Here is a 16239-nt window from a genome sequence, read left to right on the forward strand (position 1 = left end):
CCGCGCCACGGTCGCGCTGTGGAACAGATTGCGCCGGCGTCTGAGGTGACGTCGGTGTGATGGCTCTGTCCGCCGTGGTCGTCACAACTATACGTGTCTTTACGGGTAGAAAGCGTGGCGCAGGATTAAACTCCTGGGCAAGCTGCGCGTTCAGAAAATGCTTCAAATGGCTCTAAGCACTATGGGACTTAAAATCTGAGGTTATCCGTCCCAGAGACTTGGAACTACTTAAATCTAACTAACCTAAGGACATCACACACATCCATGCCCGAGGCAGGATTCCAACCTGCGACCGTAGCGTCAGTGTGGTTCCGGACTGAAGTGCCTAGAACCGCTCGGCCACAGCTGCAGGCTGCGTGTTAAGAAGAGTAATTTATGAAACTGCCTAGCCTTCCTACTTCACTGCCGGAAATAAAAGACAATCTACGTTTTTATATCGTGAACCAACATATCAACACAGCAGGGCCAGAAGAAAATTTTACCTTGCCAACTTCTTCCTGCTGCGACAAAAATTACATTAAACTATAAATCAGCTGGATACAAATAGCCGCGATTTTACTCCCGTCTTCCGGCAGCTGACGGATTCGCTTTCAGCGTTCGATTGGGGCTGTATTGATGCAGCCACAAGTGGCAAGTCGATACAGGGGAAAACTACGGAAAGGCAGAAATGGAAATTCCGTCACCTTTCGCAACAACAGGAACAGAACCCAAAACAACATAACGTGTCGTTATCAACATGACGGCGAGAGACATTGCCGCCGGTGCCATTTCGGCACTTAAGGGGAATTCATCGTCGACAAGCTCGAAAAATGGGCGATGTTTAGAATTGTTTTCATACAAGGATCGTTTTTATTAAAATTGTAGTTTTGCCGCTTTATTATACATCCGTACAGGTGGCTGGCGCGCTCCATCGGTAATGCTGGAATTAAATATGGTGTTGGCCCAGCCTTGGCCTTGATGACAGCTTCCACTCTCGCAGGCATATGTTCAATCAGGTGCTGGAAGGTTTCTTGGGGTATGGCATCCCATTCTTCACGGAGTGCTGCACTGAGGAGAGGTATCGATGTCGGTTGGTTAGGCCTGGCATGAAGTCACCGTTCCAAAACATCCTACACGTGTTCTATAGGATTCAGATCAGGACTCTGTACATGCCAGTCCATTACAAGGATGTTATTGTTGTATAACCTCTCCGCCACAGGCCGTGCATTATGAACAGGAGCTCTAGCGTGTTGAAAGATGCAGTCGTTATCCCCGAACTGCTCTTCAACAGTGGGAAGCAAGAAGGTGCTTAAAACATCAATGTAGGCCTGTACTGTGATAGTGCCATGCAAAACAACAAGGGGTGCAAGCTCACTCCATGAAAAACACAACCACACCATACACCACCGTCTTCGAATTTTGCTGTTGGTACGACACACGCTGGTTGATGACATTCACTGGGTATTCGCCATACCCACACCTACCATCGGTCGCCACATTGTGTACCTTGATTCGTCACTCTAAAGAACGTTTTTCCACGGTTCAGTCGTCCCGTGTTTGCGCTCCTTACACACCAAGCGAGGCGTCGTTTTGCATTTACCGGATTGATGTGTGGCTTATGAGCAGCCGCTCGACCATTAAATCCAAGTTTTCTCACCTCCCGCCTAACTGTCATAGTACTTGCAGTGGATCCTGATGAGACTGATATTCCTTGTATGATGGTCTGGATAGATGTCTGCCTATACACATTACGACCCTCTTCAACTTTCGGCGGTCTCTGTCAGTCAACAGACGAGGTCGATCTGTACGCTTTTGTGCTCTACGTGTCCCTTCATGTTTCCACTTCACTGTCACATCGGAGACGGTGGACATAGGGATGTTTAGGAGTGTGGAAATCTCGCGCACAGATGTATGACACAAGTGACACCTGATCACGTTCGAAGTCCGTGAGTTCCGCGGAGTGCCCCATTCTGCTCTCTCACGATGTCTAATGACTACTGAAGTCGCTGATATGGAGTACCTGGCAGTAGGTGGCGGCACAATGCACCTAATATGAGAAACGTCTAATTTTGGGGGTGTCCGGATAGTTTTGATCACATAGTGTTCGTGCATGTATGAAAATATCCTTTTATCTCATAACATATGAGAAATGTTGGTTGCAGCCCTTGTCAAAGGATGCATCTCGTGGCGCATCCTGGTTTGCGCGAAGCGTTGTACAGACTCCTGGCTATTCCTGAAAGCCATAAAAATAGAAAATTCTCAAATTAAATTGAATTGGGGAGCCATCACGATGGGATTCCGAAACTCTCCTCGAAATAAAAAAATGACAGTAATTTTAAAAAATGTTAATTTCTTGGCATACTTTTTCTAAGTTCACATGATTAAAAAATATTTAAAATTCTAATACAAAAAAGCTCTCTCTAAGACCCTTAAATTTAATTATCTGTCATTTAAAGCCGGCCGCTGTGGCCGAGCGGTTCTAGGCGCTACAGTCTGGAACCGCACGACAGCTACGGTCGCAAGTTCGAATCCAGCCCCTGGCATGGACGTGCGTGATGTCCTTAGGTAAGTTAGGTATAAGTAGTTCTAAGTTCTAGGGGACTGATGACCTCAAAAGTTAAGTCCCACAGCGCTCAGAGCCATTTGTCATTTAAAAAAAAATCAAATGAATCGGTCAACCTGACCTAGAGCACTTGCGCGCTGGAAAATATTTCGTGAAAGTCGCGTTTAAAGTTTGGAGTAAGAAAAATAAAGGTTGTTTCAAAACTTACGGTTAATTTGCGATCACAGGACATGGACGTATCCGTCCTGTTCCTCAAACATGCTCTGTTTCTGAATCTGGTGCTGCATTTTTTTTTTTTCAGTCCGGACTCTTTTAACAATTTGAGACATTCCCTGCTTTGCGGAAGCAACCTGTTTCCTATCAAATAATTCCGCGAAGTTCTTGCTGTTCATGATGATTCCTAACACGTTCATGATGTTCAGAATAGATGAACAGCCTTCGCTGAATATACCTGCAGAGATATATGCTGCTATTTTACGAGTTTTTGCCGCACAATAAAGATATTTCGGAACCATTTTCCAAATATACCAGTTAAAGCTCTCGTTCTCATTTTTCAAATTGCCTACTAGTGCGTCTTTTAAGGAAACTTTTCTTGGAATAATTCGTCAAGCGTCTACAGTTTCTATAATTTCTACAACACTTCCACAAGGAAAAATCCTTTTGCAGGAATAGACTGTATACTTCAGGGATGAAAATTATGTAAAGAAAACCATTTTCTTCGTCGGTCTCGACTAGGATCACCCTTTAAGACGGAACTTAAGTTCGCTTCATTGCCACGATGTATCCTTTTCGATGTCATAAGAAGTTTGCAGTTTGCAAGGTTACCAGTGAAGCTGCATAAGAAACGAGTCGCATTTTTTGAAAATCCAAGTTGTCAGCGCAGAACAGTCGAGAGTTCCGCGGTAATCCCGTCGTCGTAGTCCCGCCAGCCGACATGGGTAATGCAGTAGTGAAAAGAGAATAAGACGAATATGGTTTGAATATTCGGTTGGTGTTGGAAGAGGAGAGCAGCAAAGATTGCAACGGGGCCTAACAGCCAGAATAATGAGGAAGAAGTAGGGGCTTCTCAAGTGGTGTCATTAAAAATCTCCTCCTTCAGGTATCTCCCACTTACATTTTATGAGACTCCAAACTTCATAATAAGGACACACACCTGTGGCCCATAGCGAGCACTGTTGAATTTCCGACTTACAGACTCGCGAAACATCTGGCCAGCCTCCTTACTCAGCACGTAGGTCACTGCGTGCACCGTATCAAGAATACGACCGATTTCATAAGTTGAATTAAATGCCCGAGTCTTGGAAAGGAGATATGTGGACTCACTATTCACGCGCTTTTCCAGTTACTTGACGACGCTGTTGTGGGTTTATTCAAGCCACCTTGTTTACCGAAAACACACCCACATGGATCACCCACAACCTGCACGCTACCAGCTGCCACCGCCCAGCACCGAAACTTCTCTTCTGAGGACCATGGTGCATAGAACGAAAGCCGTTTCACACACTGAAGGCGTCTCGAAGGAACTCAATCACTTACGGAAAGTTTTCAAAGAAAACGGCTACAAATACCAACAAATTTCGCAAGCTTTTTCACCAAAGACTGGTAAGCAGAAGGCATTCGTGGACGTCACGAAGAAGCCTGCGTTCTTGCGTTTCTGTCTCAGTAACAGGAAAGATTCGGTAGCTCCTTAAGAGGTATAAAATCCACTCCGTAGTCAGGCGTCCAGCCAATGTTCGACAACTTATGAGACCTGTGAAGTATGATATTAGACTCAGAATGCCAGTAACGTATAAATAACCCTGTTGGTATGGTCAGTATAAGTTGAATAGATTGTACGCACTATTGAACAGCAGTGTATAGAGCAGCAGGTGCTTCCGTCTACGGCATGAGTGTAACTTTTAGCTTACCTGTGCCACATTGGAAGAAGACGAGTTCTTCTACATCTACATCTACATTCATACTCCGCAAGCCACCCAACGGTGTGTGGCGGAGGGCACTTTACGTGCCACTGCCATTACCTCCCTTTTCTGTTCCAGTCGCGTATGGTTCGCGGGAAGAACGACTGTCTGAAAGCCTCCGTGCGCGCTCGAATCTCTCTAATTTTACATTCGTGATCTCCACGGGAGGTATCATCCAGAAACGCACCCTCTCGAAACCTAGCGAGCAAGCTACACCGCGATGCAGAGCGCCTCTCTTGCATAGTCTGCCACTTGAGTTCGCTAAACATCTCCGTAACGCTATCACGGTTACCAAATAACCCTGTGACGAAACGCGCCGCTCTTCTTTGGATCTTCTCTATCTCCTCCGTCAACCTGATCTGGTACGGATCCCACACTGATGAGCAATACTCAAGTATAGGTCGAACGAGTGTTTTGTAAGCCACCTCCTTTGTTGATGGACTACATTTTCTAACAACTCTCCCAATGAATGTCAACCTGGTACCCGCCTTACCAACAATTAATTTTATATGATCATTCCACCTCAAATCGTTCCGCACGCATACTCCCAGATATTTTACAGAAGTAACTGCTACCAGTGTTTGTTCCGCTATCATATTATCATACAATAAAGGATCCTTTTTTCTATGCATTCGCAATACATTACATTTGTCTATGTTAAGGGTCAGTTGCCACTCACTGCACCAAGTGCCTATCCGCTGCAGATCTTCCTGCATTTCGCTACAATTTTCTAATGCTGCAACTTCTCTGTATACTACAGCATCATCTGCGAAAAGCCGCATGGAACTTCCGACATTATCTACTAGGTCATTTATATATATTGTGAAAAGCAATGATCTCATAACACTCCCCTGTGGCACGCCAGAGGTTACTTTAACGTCTGTAGACGTCCGTCCATTGATAACAACATGCTGTGTTCTGTTTGCTAAAAACTCTTCAATCCAGCCACACAGCTGGTCTGATATTCCGTAGGCTCTTACTTTGTTTATCAGGCGACAGTGCGGAACTGTATCGAACGCCTTCCAGAATTCTAGGAAAATAGCATCTACCTGGGAGCCTGTATCTCATATTTTCTGGGTCTCATGAACAAATAAAGCGAGTTGGGTCCCACACGATCGCTGTTTCCGGAATCCATGTTGATTCCTACAGAGTAGATTCTGGGTTTCCAAAAACGACATGATACTCGAGCAAAAATCATGTTCTAAAATTCTACAACAGATCGACGTCAGAGATATAGGTCTATAGTTTTGCGCATCTGCTCGACGACCCTTTTTGAAGACTGGGACTACCTGTGCTCTTTTCCAATCATTTGGAACCTTTCATTCCTCTAGAGACTTGCGGTACACGGCTGTTAGAAGGGGGCTAGTTCTTTCGCGTACTCTGTGTAGAATCGAATTGGTATTCCGTCAGGTCCAGTGGACTTTCCTCTGTTGAGTGATTTCAGTTGCTTTTCTTCAGGGCCACACATAATACAATTAACACATTTCAGTAATTTAGACTTTGTTAATTAATGAGTCTCTATTCTATAAAAGCAAGATGGAATTAATTTCGCATTTTACATATGAAATTTCATTGATAAACTTATGTATAAGTTATCGCAAATCTTAGAATTAATGTGATATATGACGTTCGATTTGGGAAACTAAGATGTCAGTACCATGTTCGATCGAAGTGGTCGCAATTTCCACGGTATTCTCAAGTTGCTCATCCTAGATTTTGGTTCTATTTTGACTCTCTATGTCCTTTGCTCTTGAAAATAACTGTTCACGAACGTACGCGCTTCGAAACACAGCTGACATATCTAAGTCCTACAGAGATACATGATAAAAAATTTCTTTTAGTTGGATATCGGACCGCAACTCTATGCATTTCATCCGAATATCTTCTGAAACGTATCTATTTTATTTGTAAAAGATGTCGCATAAATATAAAAATTTTGATTACATTTTTTGAAAACCCTGGAAGTGATTTTCAAATTCATGCATCATATCGGAAATTATGGCTGCATATTTCATCCCATGTTTATGATTATGTTTCAGTTTATCATATCTTTACATAAACGGAATTTTAAGTTTGTTTTTTCGTTTTTACCGGTCTTGTAGCAGATGCTCAGTTCTAGGGCCGCAATGATGCTCACTTTGGGCCGAATGCGGCCAGCGGACTACAGGTTGTAAAGCATGCTCTGGTATACAGACACTGAATAGCATTGGATGAATTATATAACATTAAACGAACAATGGTTTGTGGTACAGGGCCATGAGAAAACTGTTGAGATATAAATTTCAGAGGAAACCCTCAATAAAAGCGGCGGTCTTAAAGACAGCTTGGAAGCCGGCAATCAGAAGACTGAAGTGGGTGCAGCTGTCTTGCAGCTAGAACTGTTGATATTTTTAAAAATGTCGAGAATCCGATATATCGATATTTAACAAATACCATGATCCGCCTCCGATTCACCGAAAAAATATCGTTATATCGATATATCGACAAAAAAATATCGGCGTACCTGCCTATAAAAATTCGGCTGCACATTGTAAATATACTGCCGGTTTTAGAGCTGTATATTTAAGTACTGAGTTATTACTAAATATTCTGTACATCAAGAAGATAGCAGCCTGCCTATCCCCTTAGAGGAAGAATTGATAGGAAAATGATGCACCTTCGCTCTTGGCGATAACCACTTTCCTAACAATGGTGGGGAGGCATGCGTGCCTCGGCGATACAGATAGCGGTACCGTAGGTGCAACCACAACGGAGGGGTATCTGTTGAGAGGCCAGACTAACGTGTGGTTCCTGAAAAGGGGCAGCAGCCTTTTCAGTAGTTGCAGGGGCAGCAGTCTGGATGATTGACTGATCTGGCCTTGTAACAATAACCAAAACGGCCTTGCTGTGCTGGTACTGCGAACGGCTGAAAGCAAGGGGAAACTACGGCCGTAATTATTCCCGAGGGCATGCAGCTTTACTGTATGATTAAATGATGATGGCGTCCTCTTGGGTAAAATATTCCGGAGGTAAAATAGTCCCCCATTCGGATCTCCGGGTGGGGACTACTCAAGACGATGTCGTTATCAGGACAAAGAAAACTGGCGTTCTACGGATCGGAGCGTGGAATGTCAGATCACTTAAACGGGCAGGTAGGTTGGAAAATTAAAAAGGGAAATGGGTAGGTTAAAGTTAGATATAGTGGGAATTATTGAAGTTCGGTGGCAGGAGGAACTAGACTTCTGGTCAGGTGACTGTAGGGTTATAAACACAAAATCAAATAGGGGTAATGCAGGAGTAGGTTTAATAATGAATAGGAAAATAGGAATGCGGGTAAGCTACTACAAACAGCATAGTGAACGCATTATTATGGCCAAGATAGATACGAAGCCCACACCTACTACAGTAGTACAAGTTTGAATGCCAACTAGCTCTGCAGATGACGAAGAAATTGAAGAAATGTATGATCAAATAAAAGAAATTATTCAGGTAGTGAAGGGTGACGAAAAATTAATAGTCATGGGTGACTGCAATTCGGTAGTAGGAAAAGGGAGAGAAGGAAACGTAGTAGGTGAATATGCATTGGGGCTAAGAAATGAAAGAGGAAGCCGCCTGGTAGAATTTTGCACAGAGCAAAACTTAATCATCACTTGGTTTAAGAAAAATGAAAGAAAGTTGTATACATGAAAGAAACCTGGAGATACTAAAAGGTATCAGATAGATTATATAATGGTAAGACAGAGATTTAGGAACCAGGTTTTAAATTGTAAGACATTTCCAGGGGCAGATGTGGACTCTGACCACAATCTACAGTATTTGTTATGACCTGTAGATTAAAACTGAAGAAACTGCAAAAAGGTGGGAATTTAAGGAGATGGGACCTGGATAAACTGAAAGAACCAGAGGTTGTACAGAGTTTCATGGAGAGCATAAGGGAACAATTGACAGGAATGGGGGAACGAAATACAGTAGAAGAAGAATGGGTAGCTTCGAGGGATGAAGTAGTGAAGGCAGCAGACGATCAAGTAGGTAAAAAGACGAGGGCTAGTAGAAATACTTGGGTAACAGAAGAAATATTGAATATAATTGACGAAAGGAGAAACTATAAAAATGCAGTAAATGAAGCAGGCAAAAAGGAATACATACGTCTGAAAAATGAGATCGACAGTAAGTGCAAAATGGCTAAGCAGGGATGGCTAGAGGACAAATGTAAGGATGTAGAGGCTTATCTCACGAGGAGTAAGACAGATACAGCCTACAGGAAAATTAAAGAGACCTTTGGCGATAAGAGAACAACTTGTATGAACATCAAGAGCTCAGATGGAAACCGAGTTCTAAGCAGAGAAGGGAAAGCAGAAAGGTGGAAGAAGTATATAGAGGGTCTATGCAAGGGCGATGTACTTGAGGACAATATTATGGAAATGGAAGAGGATGTAGATGAAGATGAAAAGGGGGATACGATACTGAGTGAAGAGTTTGACAGAGCACTGAAAGACCTGAGTAAAAACAAGGCCCCTGGAGTAGACAACATTCCATTGGAACTACTGACGGCCTTGGAAGAACCAGTCCTGACAAAAATCTACCATCTGGTGAGCAAGATGTATGAAATAGGCGAAATATCCTCAGACTTCAAGAAGAATATAATAATTCCAATCCCAAAGAAAGTAGGTGTTGACAGATGTGAAAATTACCGAACAATCAGTTTAATAAGCCACAGCTGCAAAATACTAACACGAATTCTTAACAGACGAATGGAAAAACTAGTAGAAGCCGACCTCGGGGAAGATCAGTTTGGATTCCGTAGAAATGTTGGAACACGTGAGGCAATACTGAGCTTACGACTTATCTTAGAAGAAAGAATAAGGAAAGGCAAACCTTCGTTTCTAGCATTTGTAGACTTAGAGAAAGCATCCTCTTTCAAATTCTAAAGATGGCAGGGTAAAATACAGGGAGCGAAAAGCTATTTACAATTTGTACAGAAACCAGGTGGCAGTTATAAGAGTCGAGGGACATGAAAGGGAAGCAGTGGATGGGAAGGGAGTAAGACAGGGTTGTAGCTTCTCCCCGATGCTATTCAATCTGTATATTGAGCAAGCAGTAAAGGAAACCATGGAGAAGAAATCAAAACTTTGAGGTTCACCGATGACTTAATAATTCTGTCAGAGACAGCAAAGGACTTGGAAGAACAGTTGAACAGAATGGACAGTGTCTTGAAAGGAGGATATAAGATGAATATCAACAAAAGCAAAACGAGGATAATGGAATGTAGTCGGATTAAGTCGGGTGATGCTGAGGGAATTAGATTAGGAAATGAGACACTTAAAGTAGTAAAGGAGTTTTGCTATTTGGGGAGCAAAATAACTGATGATGATCGAAGTAGAGAGGATGTAAAATGTAGACTGGCAATGGCAAGGAAAGCGTTTCTGAAGAAGAGAAATTTGTTAACATCGAGTATAGATTTAAGTGTCAGGAAGTCGTTTCTGAAAGTATTTGTATGGAGTGTAGCCATGTATGGAAGTGAAACCTGGACGATAAATAGTTTGGACAAGAAGAGAATAGAAGCTTTCGAAATGTGGTGCTACAGAAGAATGCTGAAGATTAGATGGGTAGATCACATAACTGATGAGGAGGTATTGAATAGAATTGGGGAGAAGGGGAGCTTGTGGCACAACTTGACTAGAAGAAGGGATCGGTTGGTAGGACATGTTCTGAGGCATCAAGGGATCACCAATTTAGTATTGGAGGGCATCGTGGAGGGTAAAAATCGTAGAGGGAGACCAAGAGATGAATACACTAAACAGATTCAGAAGGATGTTGGTTGCAGTAAGTACTGGGAGTTGAAGAAGCTTGCACAGGATAGGGTAGCATGGAGAGCTGCATCAAACCAGTCTCAGGACTGAAGACCACAACAACAACAGCAACAACAATGGTAACTGCATGTACGTAACACAACAAATGGTATCCGAATGGTCCATCTTTCGGTTTCGTCTCTTATCGGATTTATCCGGAACACTTCGTGTCTGCTTTCCTCTTTTTTCATTTCTGCCAACGCCAGCGACCGAGCAGCTGTAGTGTCGGAATTGCATGGTGAAGCTAAATGTTCCAGTTTCTGTTGGTAGCGCCGAGGGCCGATTACATCAGCATTTTCCCTCAAAGGTCTCCACCACCATAAAGATCAGTCTTGAAATTCAGATTTTTATACATCATTTTCAGCAACTGTTTTAGAAGAATGCCGGAATGAAGAAATAGCACACTAGTTGCGTTACAATTTTTTTCTTTTTTAACGCAACTGATGTATTATTTCTTAAAGTCGGAAATCTTGTTATTTCATTGACACCGCCACCGCTCAGTGCAATCGGTTTTCGTATTTTGTGTCGCATATACTTGGTTCACACTGTCAAAGCGAAAGAGTGGACGTGACGAATGTTCTACTACAGGGTGAGGCATAAATGATGAACGCTTTTCAAATGAACGATACATCGTTAGCAGTGCTTCAAAAAAATTTGAATTACAGAATAGCCCACAATTAATATAGCCATTTAACAAAATTAATGCTTGAAAACAACATCTCCCAAAAGACGGCCGTTTGTGCGATGCACTTCTCACGGCGCTCTCCAAGTTGGCTTCAACTCACTGCAACCTGCCGCTGTCTATTTGGACGATTTCCAAACAAACAGCTTCCTTCCATTCTTCAAGTGACGTGGTTTATGAACGTACACACGTGATTTGAGGTAACACCACGAAAATGTCGACCTCCCGACTCAGCAGCATTACTGGTAATTGGGAGCTCCAACGTCAGTCGCGTGATGGAGCCCCTTAGTGATATGGCAGCAAGAGAGGGGAAGAAAACCAATGTGCACTCCGTGTGCATACCGGGGGGAGTCATTCCAGATGTGGAAAGGGTCCTATCGGATGCCATTAAGGGTACAGGGTGCACCCATCTGCAGGTGGTCGCTCATGTCGGCACCAATGATGTGTGTTGCTATGGATCGGAGGAAATCCTCTCTGGCTTCCGGCGGCTATCTGATTTGGTGAAGACTGCCAGTCTTGCTAGCGGGATGAAAGCAGAGCTCACCATCTGCAGCATCGTCGACAGGACTGACTGCGGACCTTTGGTACAGAGTCGAGCGGAGGGTGTGATTCAGAGGCTGCGACGGTTCTGCGACCGTGTGGGCTGCAGATTCCTCGACTTGCGCCATAGGGTGGTGGGGTTTCGGGTTCCGCTGGATAGGTCAGGAGTCCACTACACGCACCAAGCTGCTACACGGGTAGCAGGGGTTGTGTGGCATGGACTGGGCGGTTTTTTAGGTTAGATGGCCTCGGGCAAGTACAGAAAGGGCAACAGCCTCAAAGGATGCGGGAAAGTCAGGACATGCAGGGACCAAGCAGCAATCGGTACTGTAATTGTAAACTGTCGAAGCTGCATTGTTGAAGTACCGGAACTTCAAGCGCTGATGGAAAGCACCGAAGCTGAAATCGTTATAGGTACAGAAAGCTGGCTGAAGCCAGATATAAATTTATCCGAAATTTTTGCAAAGGCGGTGTTTAGAAAGGATAGATTGCATGTAACCGGTGGTGGCGTGTTTGTCGCTGTTATTAGTAGTTTATCCTGTAGAGAAGTAGAAGAGGATAGTTCCAGTGAAATATTATCAGTGTAGGTTACACTCAACAACCGAGCTAGGTTAATAATTGGCTCATTTTACCGACCTCCCAACTTAGTAGCATTAATGGCAGAACAACTGAGAGAAAATTTGTAATACATTTCACATACATTTTCTCAGCGTATTATAGTCTTAGGTGGAGATTTCAATTGACCAGATATAGACTGGGACACTCAGATGTTTAGGACGGATGGTAGGGGCAGAGCATCGAGTGACATACTGAATGTACTATCCGAAAATTACCTCGAGCAATTAAACAGAGATCCGACTTGTGGAGATAACATCTTGGACCTACTGATAATAAACAGACCCAAACTTTTCGACTCTGTAAGTGCAGAACAGGGAATCAGTGATCATAAGGCTGTTGCAGCATCCCTGAATATGGAAGTTAATAGGAATATAAAAAAGGGGAGGAAGGTTTATCTGTTTAGCAAGAGTAATAGAAGGCAGATTTCAGACTACCTAACAGATCAAAACGAAAATTTCTGTTCCGACACTGACAATGTTGAGTGTTTATGGAAAAAGTTTAAGGCAATTGTAAAATGCGTTTTAACAGGTAAGGCCCGAGTAAAACTGTGAGGGACGGGAAAAAACCACCGTGGTTCAACAACAAAGTTAGGAAACTACTGAGAAAGCAAAGAGAGCTTCACTCCAAGTTTAAACGCAGCCAAAACCTCTCAGACAAACAGAACCCAAACGATGTCAAAGTTAGCGTAAGGACGGCTATGCGTGAAGCGTTCAGTGAATTCGAAAGTAAAATTCTATGTACCGACTTCACAGAAAACCGTAGGAAGTTCTGGTCTTACGTTAAATCAGTAAGTGGCTCGAAACAGCATATCCAGACACTCCGGGATGATGATGTCATTGAAACAGAGGATGCCACGCGTAAAGCTGAAATACTAAACACCTTTTTCCAAACCTGTTTCACAGAGGAAGACTGCACTGCAGCTCCTTCTCTAAATCCTCGCTGACATCGAAATAAGTGTCCAAGGAATAGAAAAGCAACTGGAATCACTCAACAGAGGAAAGTCCACTGGACCTGACGGTATACCAATTTGATTCTACAGAGAGTACGCGTAAGAACTTGCCCCCCCTTCTAACAGCCGTGTACCGCAAGTCTCTAGAAGAACGGAAGGTTCCAAATGATTGGAAAAGAGCACAGGTAGTCCCAGTCTTCAAGAAGGGTCGTCGAGCAGATGCGCAAACCTATAGACCTATATCTCTGACATCGATCTGTTGTAGAATTTTAGAACATGTTTTTTGCTCGAGTATCATGTCGTTTTTGGAAACCCAGAATCTACTCTGTAGGAATCAACAGGGATTCCGGAAACAGCGATCGTGTGAGACCCAACTCGCTTTATTTGTTCATGAGACCTAGAAATTATTAGATGCAGGCTCCCAGGTAGATGCTATTTTCCTTGACTTCCGGAAGGCGTTCGATACAGTTCCGCACTGTTGCCTGATAAGCAAAGTAAGAGCCTACGGAATATCAGACCAGCTGTGTGGCTCGATTAAAGAGTTTTTAGCAAACAGAACACAGCATGTTGTTATCAATGGACAGACGTCTACAGACGTTAAAGTAACCTCTGGCGTGCCACAGGAGAGTGTTATGGGACCATTACTTTTCACAATATATATAAATGATCTAGTAGATAGTGTCGGAAGTTCCATGCGGCTTTTCGCGGATGATGCTGTAGTATACAGAGAAGTTGCACCATTAGAAAATTGTAGCGAAGTGCAGGAAGATCTGCAGCGGATAGGCACTTGGTGCAGTGAGTGGCAACTGACCCTTAACATAGACAAATGTAATGTATTGTGAATACATAGAAAGAAGGATCCTTTATTGTATGATTATATGATAGCGGGACAAACACTGGTAGCAGTTACTTCTGTAAAATATCTGGGAGTATGCCTGCGGAACGATTTGAAGTGGAATGATCATATAAAATTAATTGTTGGTAAGGCGGGTACCAGGTTGAGATTCATTGGGAGAGTCGTTAGAAAATGTAGTCCATCAACAAAGGAGGTGGCTTACAAAACACTCGTTCGACCTATACTTGAATATTGCTCACCAGTTTGGGATCCGTTCCAGATCGGGTTGACGGAGGAGATAGAGAAGATCCAAAGAAGAGCGGCGAGTTTCGTCGCAGGGTTATTTGGTAACCGTGATAGCGTTACGGAGATGTTTAGCGAACTCAAGTGGCAGACTATGCAAGAGAGGCGCTCTGCATCGCGGTGTAGCTTGCTCTCCAGGTTTCGAGAGGGTGCGTTTCTGGATGAGGTACTGAATATATTGCTTCCCCCTACTTATACCTCCCGAGGAGATCACGAATGTAAAATTAGAGACTTTAGAGAGCGCACGGAGGCCTTCAGACAGTCGTTCTTCCCGCGAACCAAACGCGACTGGAACAGAAAAGGGAGGTAATGACAGTGGCACGTAAAGTGCCCTCCGCCACACACCGTTGGGTGGCTTGCGGAGTATAAATGTAGATGTAGATGTAGATGAAAGTAGTCACGCATGGATAGGTCAGGGGAACGAGGAGGCCAATGAATGTCCCCGATCCGGGAAATAACTCTACCACGAAAAACAGTCTTAATTGCTTCCACAGTCAACCTTGCCATGTGAGCTGTAGCTCCATCCTGCTGAAACCACACTCACTGGATAGGAATAAGTTTTCTTCTTAATTCAGATAGGAAGAATTCAGCTTTCATCTCTCTGTATCGTTCAGAGGTTACGGTTACAGTGTTCCTATTCTCGTCTTGGATAAAGTATGGACCAATAACATCTGTACCTGTCACAGCACACCAAACAGTCGCCTTGGGACTATCTAATGGTTTCTCTTGCAGTAGATTTTGGTTTTCACTGGCGCAATACCGACAGTTCTGCTGATTTACCATTCCATTCAAATGGAAATGAGCTTCATCACTATAGGCAAAATAATGTTGTAATTTCGCTCAAATATGGCCTCCATTTCCCGGAAAAAATTTAGCCACTGTTCATAATCTCTTGGGTTTAATTTTTGCACAATGGCCATTTTGTAGGGACGAAATTTTAGGTTAATATGCAAAATACGCCTTACCGAGCGATTATTGAGGTGCCGCTCAGCCGAGTGTCTTCTGGCATATCGACCAGGACTACGGAGTATGGCTTGCCGAACTCTTTCAACATTTTCTTGTGTCCGAACTGAGCGAGGGCTCCTGGTGTTTTTTTGTTCATAGCTGTTCCTCGTGTTCGAAATTATCTACCCATCGTAAAATGGTGTTACAGGTGGGAACGCTGTCATGTCCAGCGACATTGAAATGACGACGAAACTCACGCTGCACTGCAACGATAGACTCACTATTGCGCACAAGACTATCGTCGCTAAACACACGATGTTGCACAGTCCACGGCTCCATGACTTTGACCAAACAAAATGGCAGGAGCTAACGATCACGTTACCACATCACTCCCCCCACTCCGACCGCCTGAGCCTGAATACCAGCTGTTCTAAAAACGTCCGTCTTTCCTGCCTCACCCTGTTCAATTTCAAAAAAACAAATTCAAATATTTACCGAAAATTGAGAAAAAATCTAATATAAAATAAAAATATCGGAGCTCAATATAGCGATTTTGATGTCAATGTATCGATATATTGGCGGTAAAAGCATTGCCGACATATACCGATGTTGTTGTTATTGTTGTTGTTGTTGTTGTTGTTGTGGTCTTCAGTCCTGAGACTGGTTTGATGCAGCTCTCCATGCTACCCTATCCTGTACAAGCTTCTTCATCTCCCAGTACTTACTGCAACCTACATCCTTCTCAATCTGCTTAGTGTATTCATCTCTTGGTCTCCCTCTACGATTTTTACCCTCCACGCTGCCCTCCAATGCTAAATTTGTGAACCCCTGATGCCTCAGAACATGTCCTACCAACCGGTCCCTTCTTTTTGTCACGTTGTGCCACAAACTCCTCTTCTCCCCAATTCTATTCAATACTTCATCATTAGTTATGTGATCTACCCAATTAATTATCAGCATTCTTCTGTAGCACCACATTTCGAAAGCTCCTATTCCCTTCATGTCCAAACTACAAATACTTTCAGAAACGACTTCCTGA

The 16239-nt window shown here is 43.4% G+C and overlaps 2 protein-coding genes across 2 annotated transcripts in view; one reads left to right on the forward strand and one right to left on the reverse strand.

The window, feature by feature from the left end:
* Positions 1-16239, reverse strand: part of LOC126354414 (calcium uptake protein 3, mitochondrial-like) — a 492488-nt gene that overhangs the window by 356787 nt on the left and 119462 nt on the right. The gene's annotated exons all lie outside the window — the stretch shown is intronic.
* The window catches only part of LOC126355325 (GTP-binding protein Rhes), a 494539-nt gene that overhangs the window by 210151 nt on the left and 268149 nt on the right, over positions 1-16239 (forward strand). The window lies entirely within an intron of this gene.

The sequence above is a fragment of the Schistocerca gregaria genome, chromosome 3 (assembly GCF_023897955.1).
Source record: "Schistocerca gregaria isolate iqSchGreg1 chromosome 3, iqSchGreg1.2, whole genome shotgun sequence".
NCBI lineage: Eukaryota > Metazoa > Arthropoda > Insecta > Orthoptera > Acrididae > Schistocerca > Schistocerca gregaria.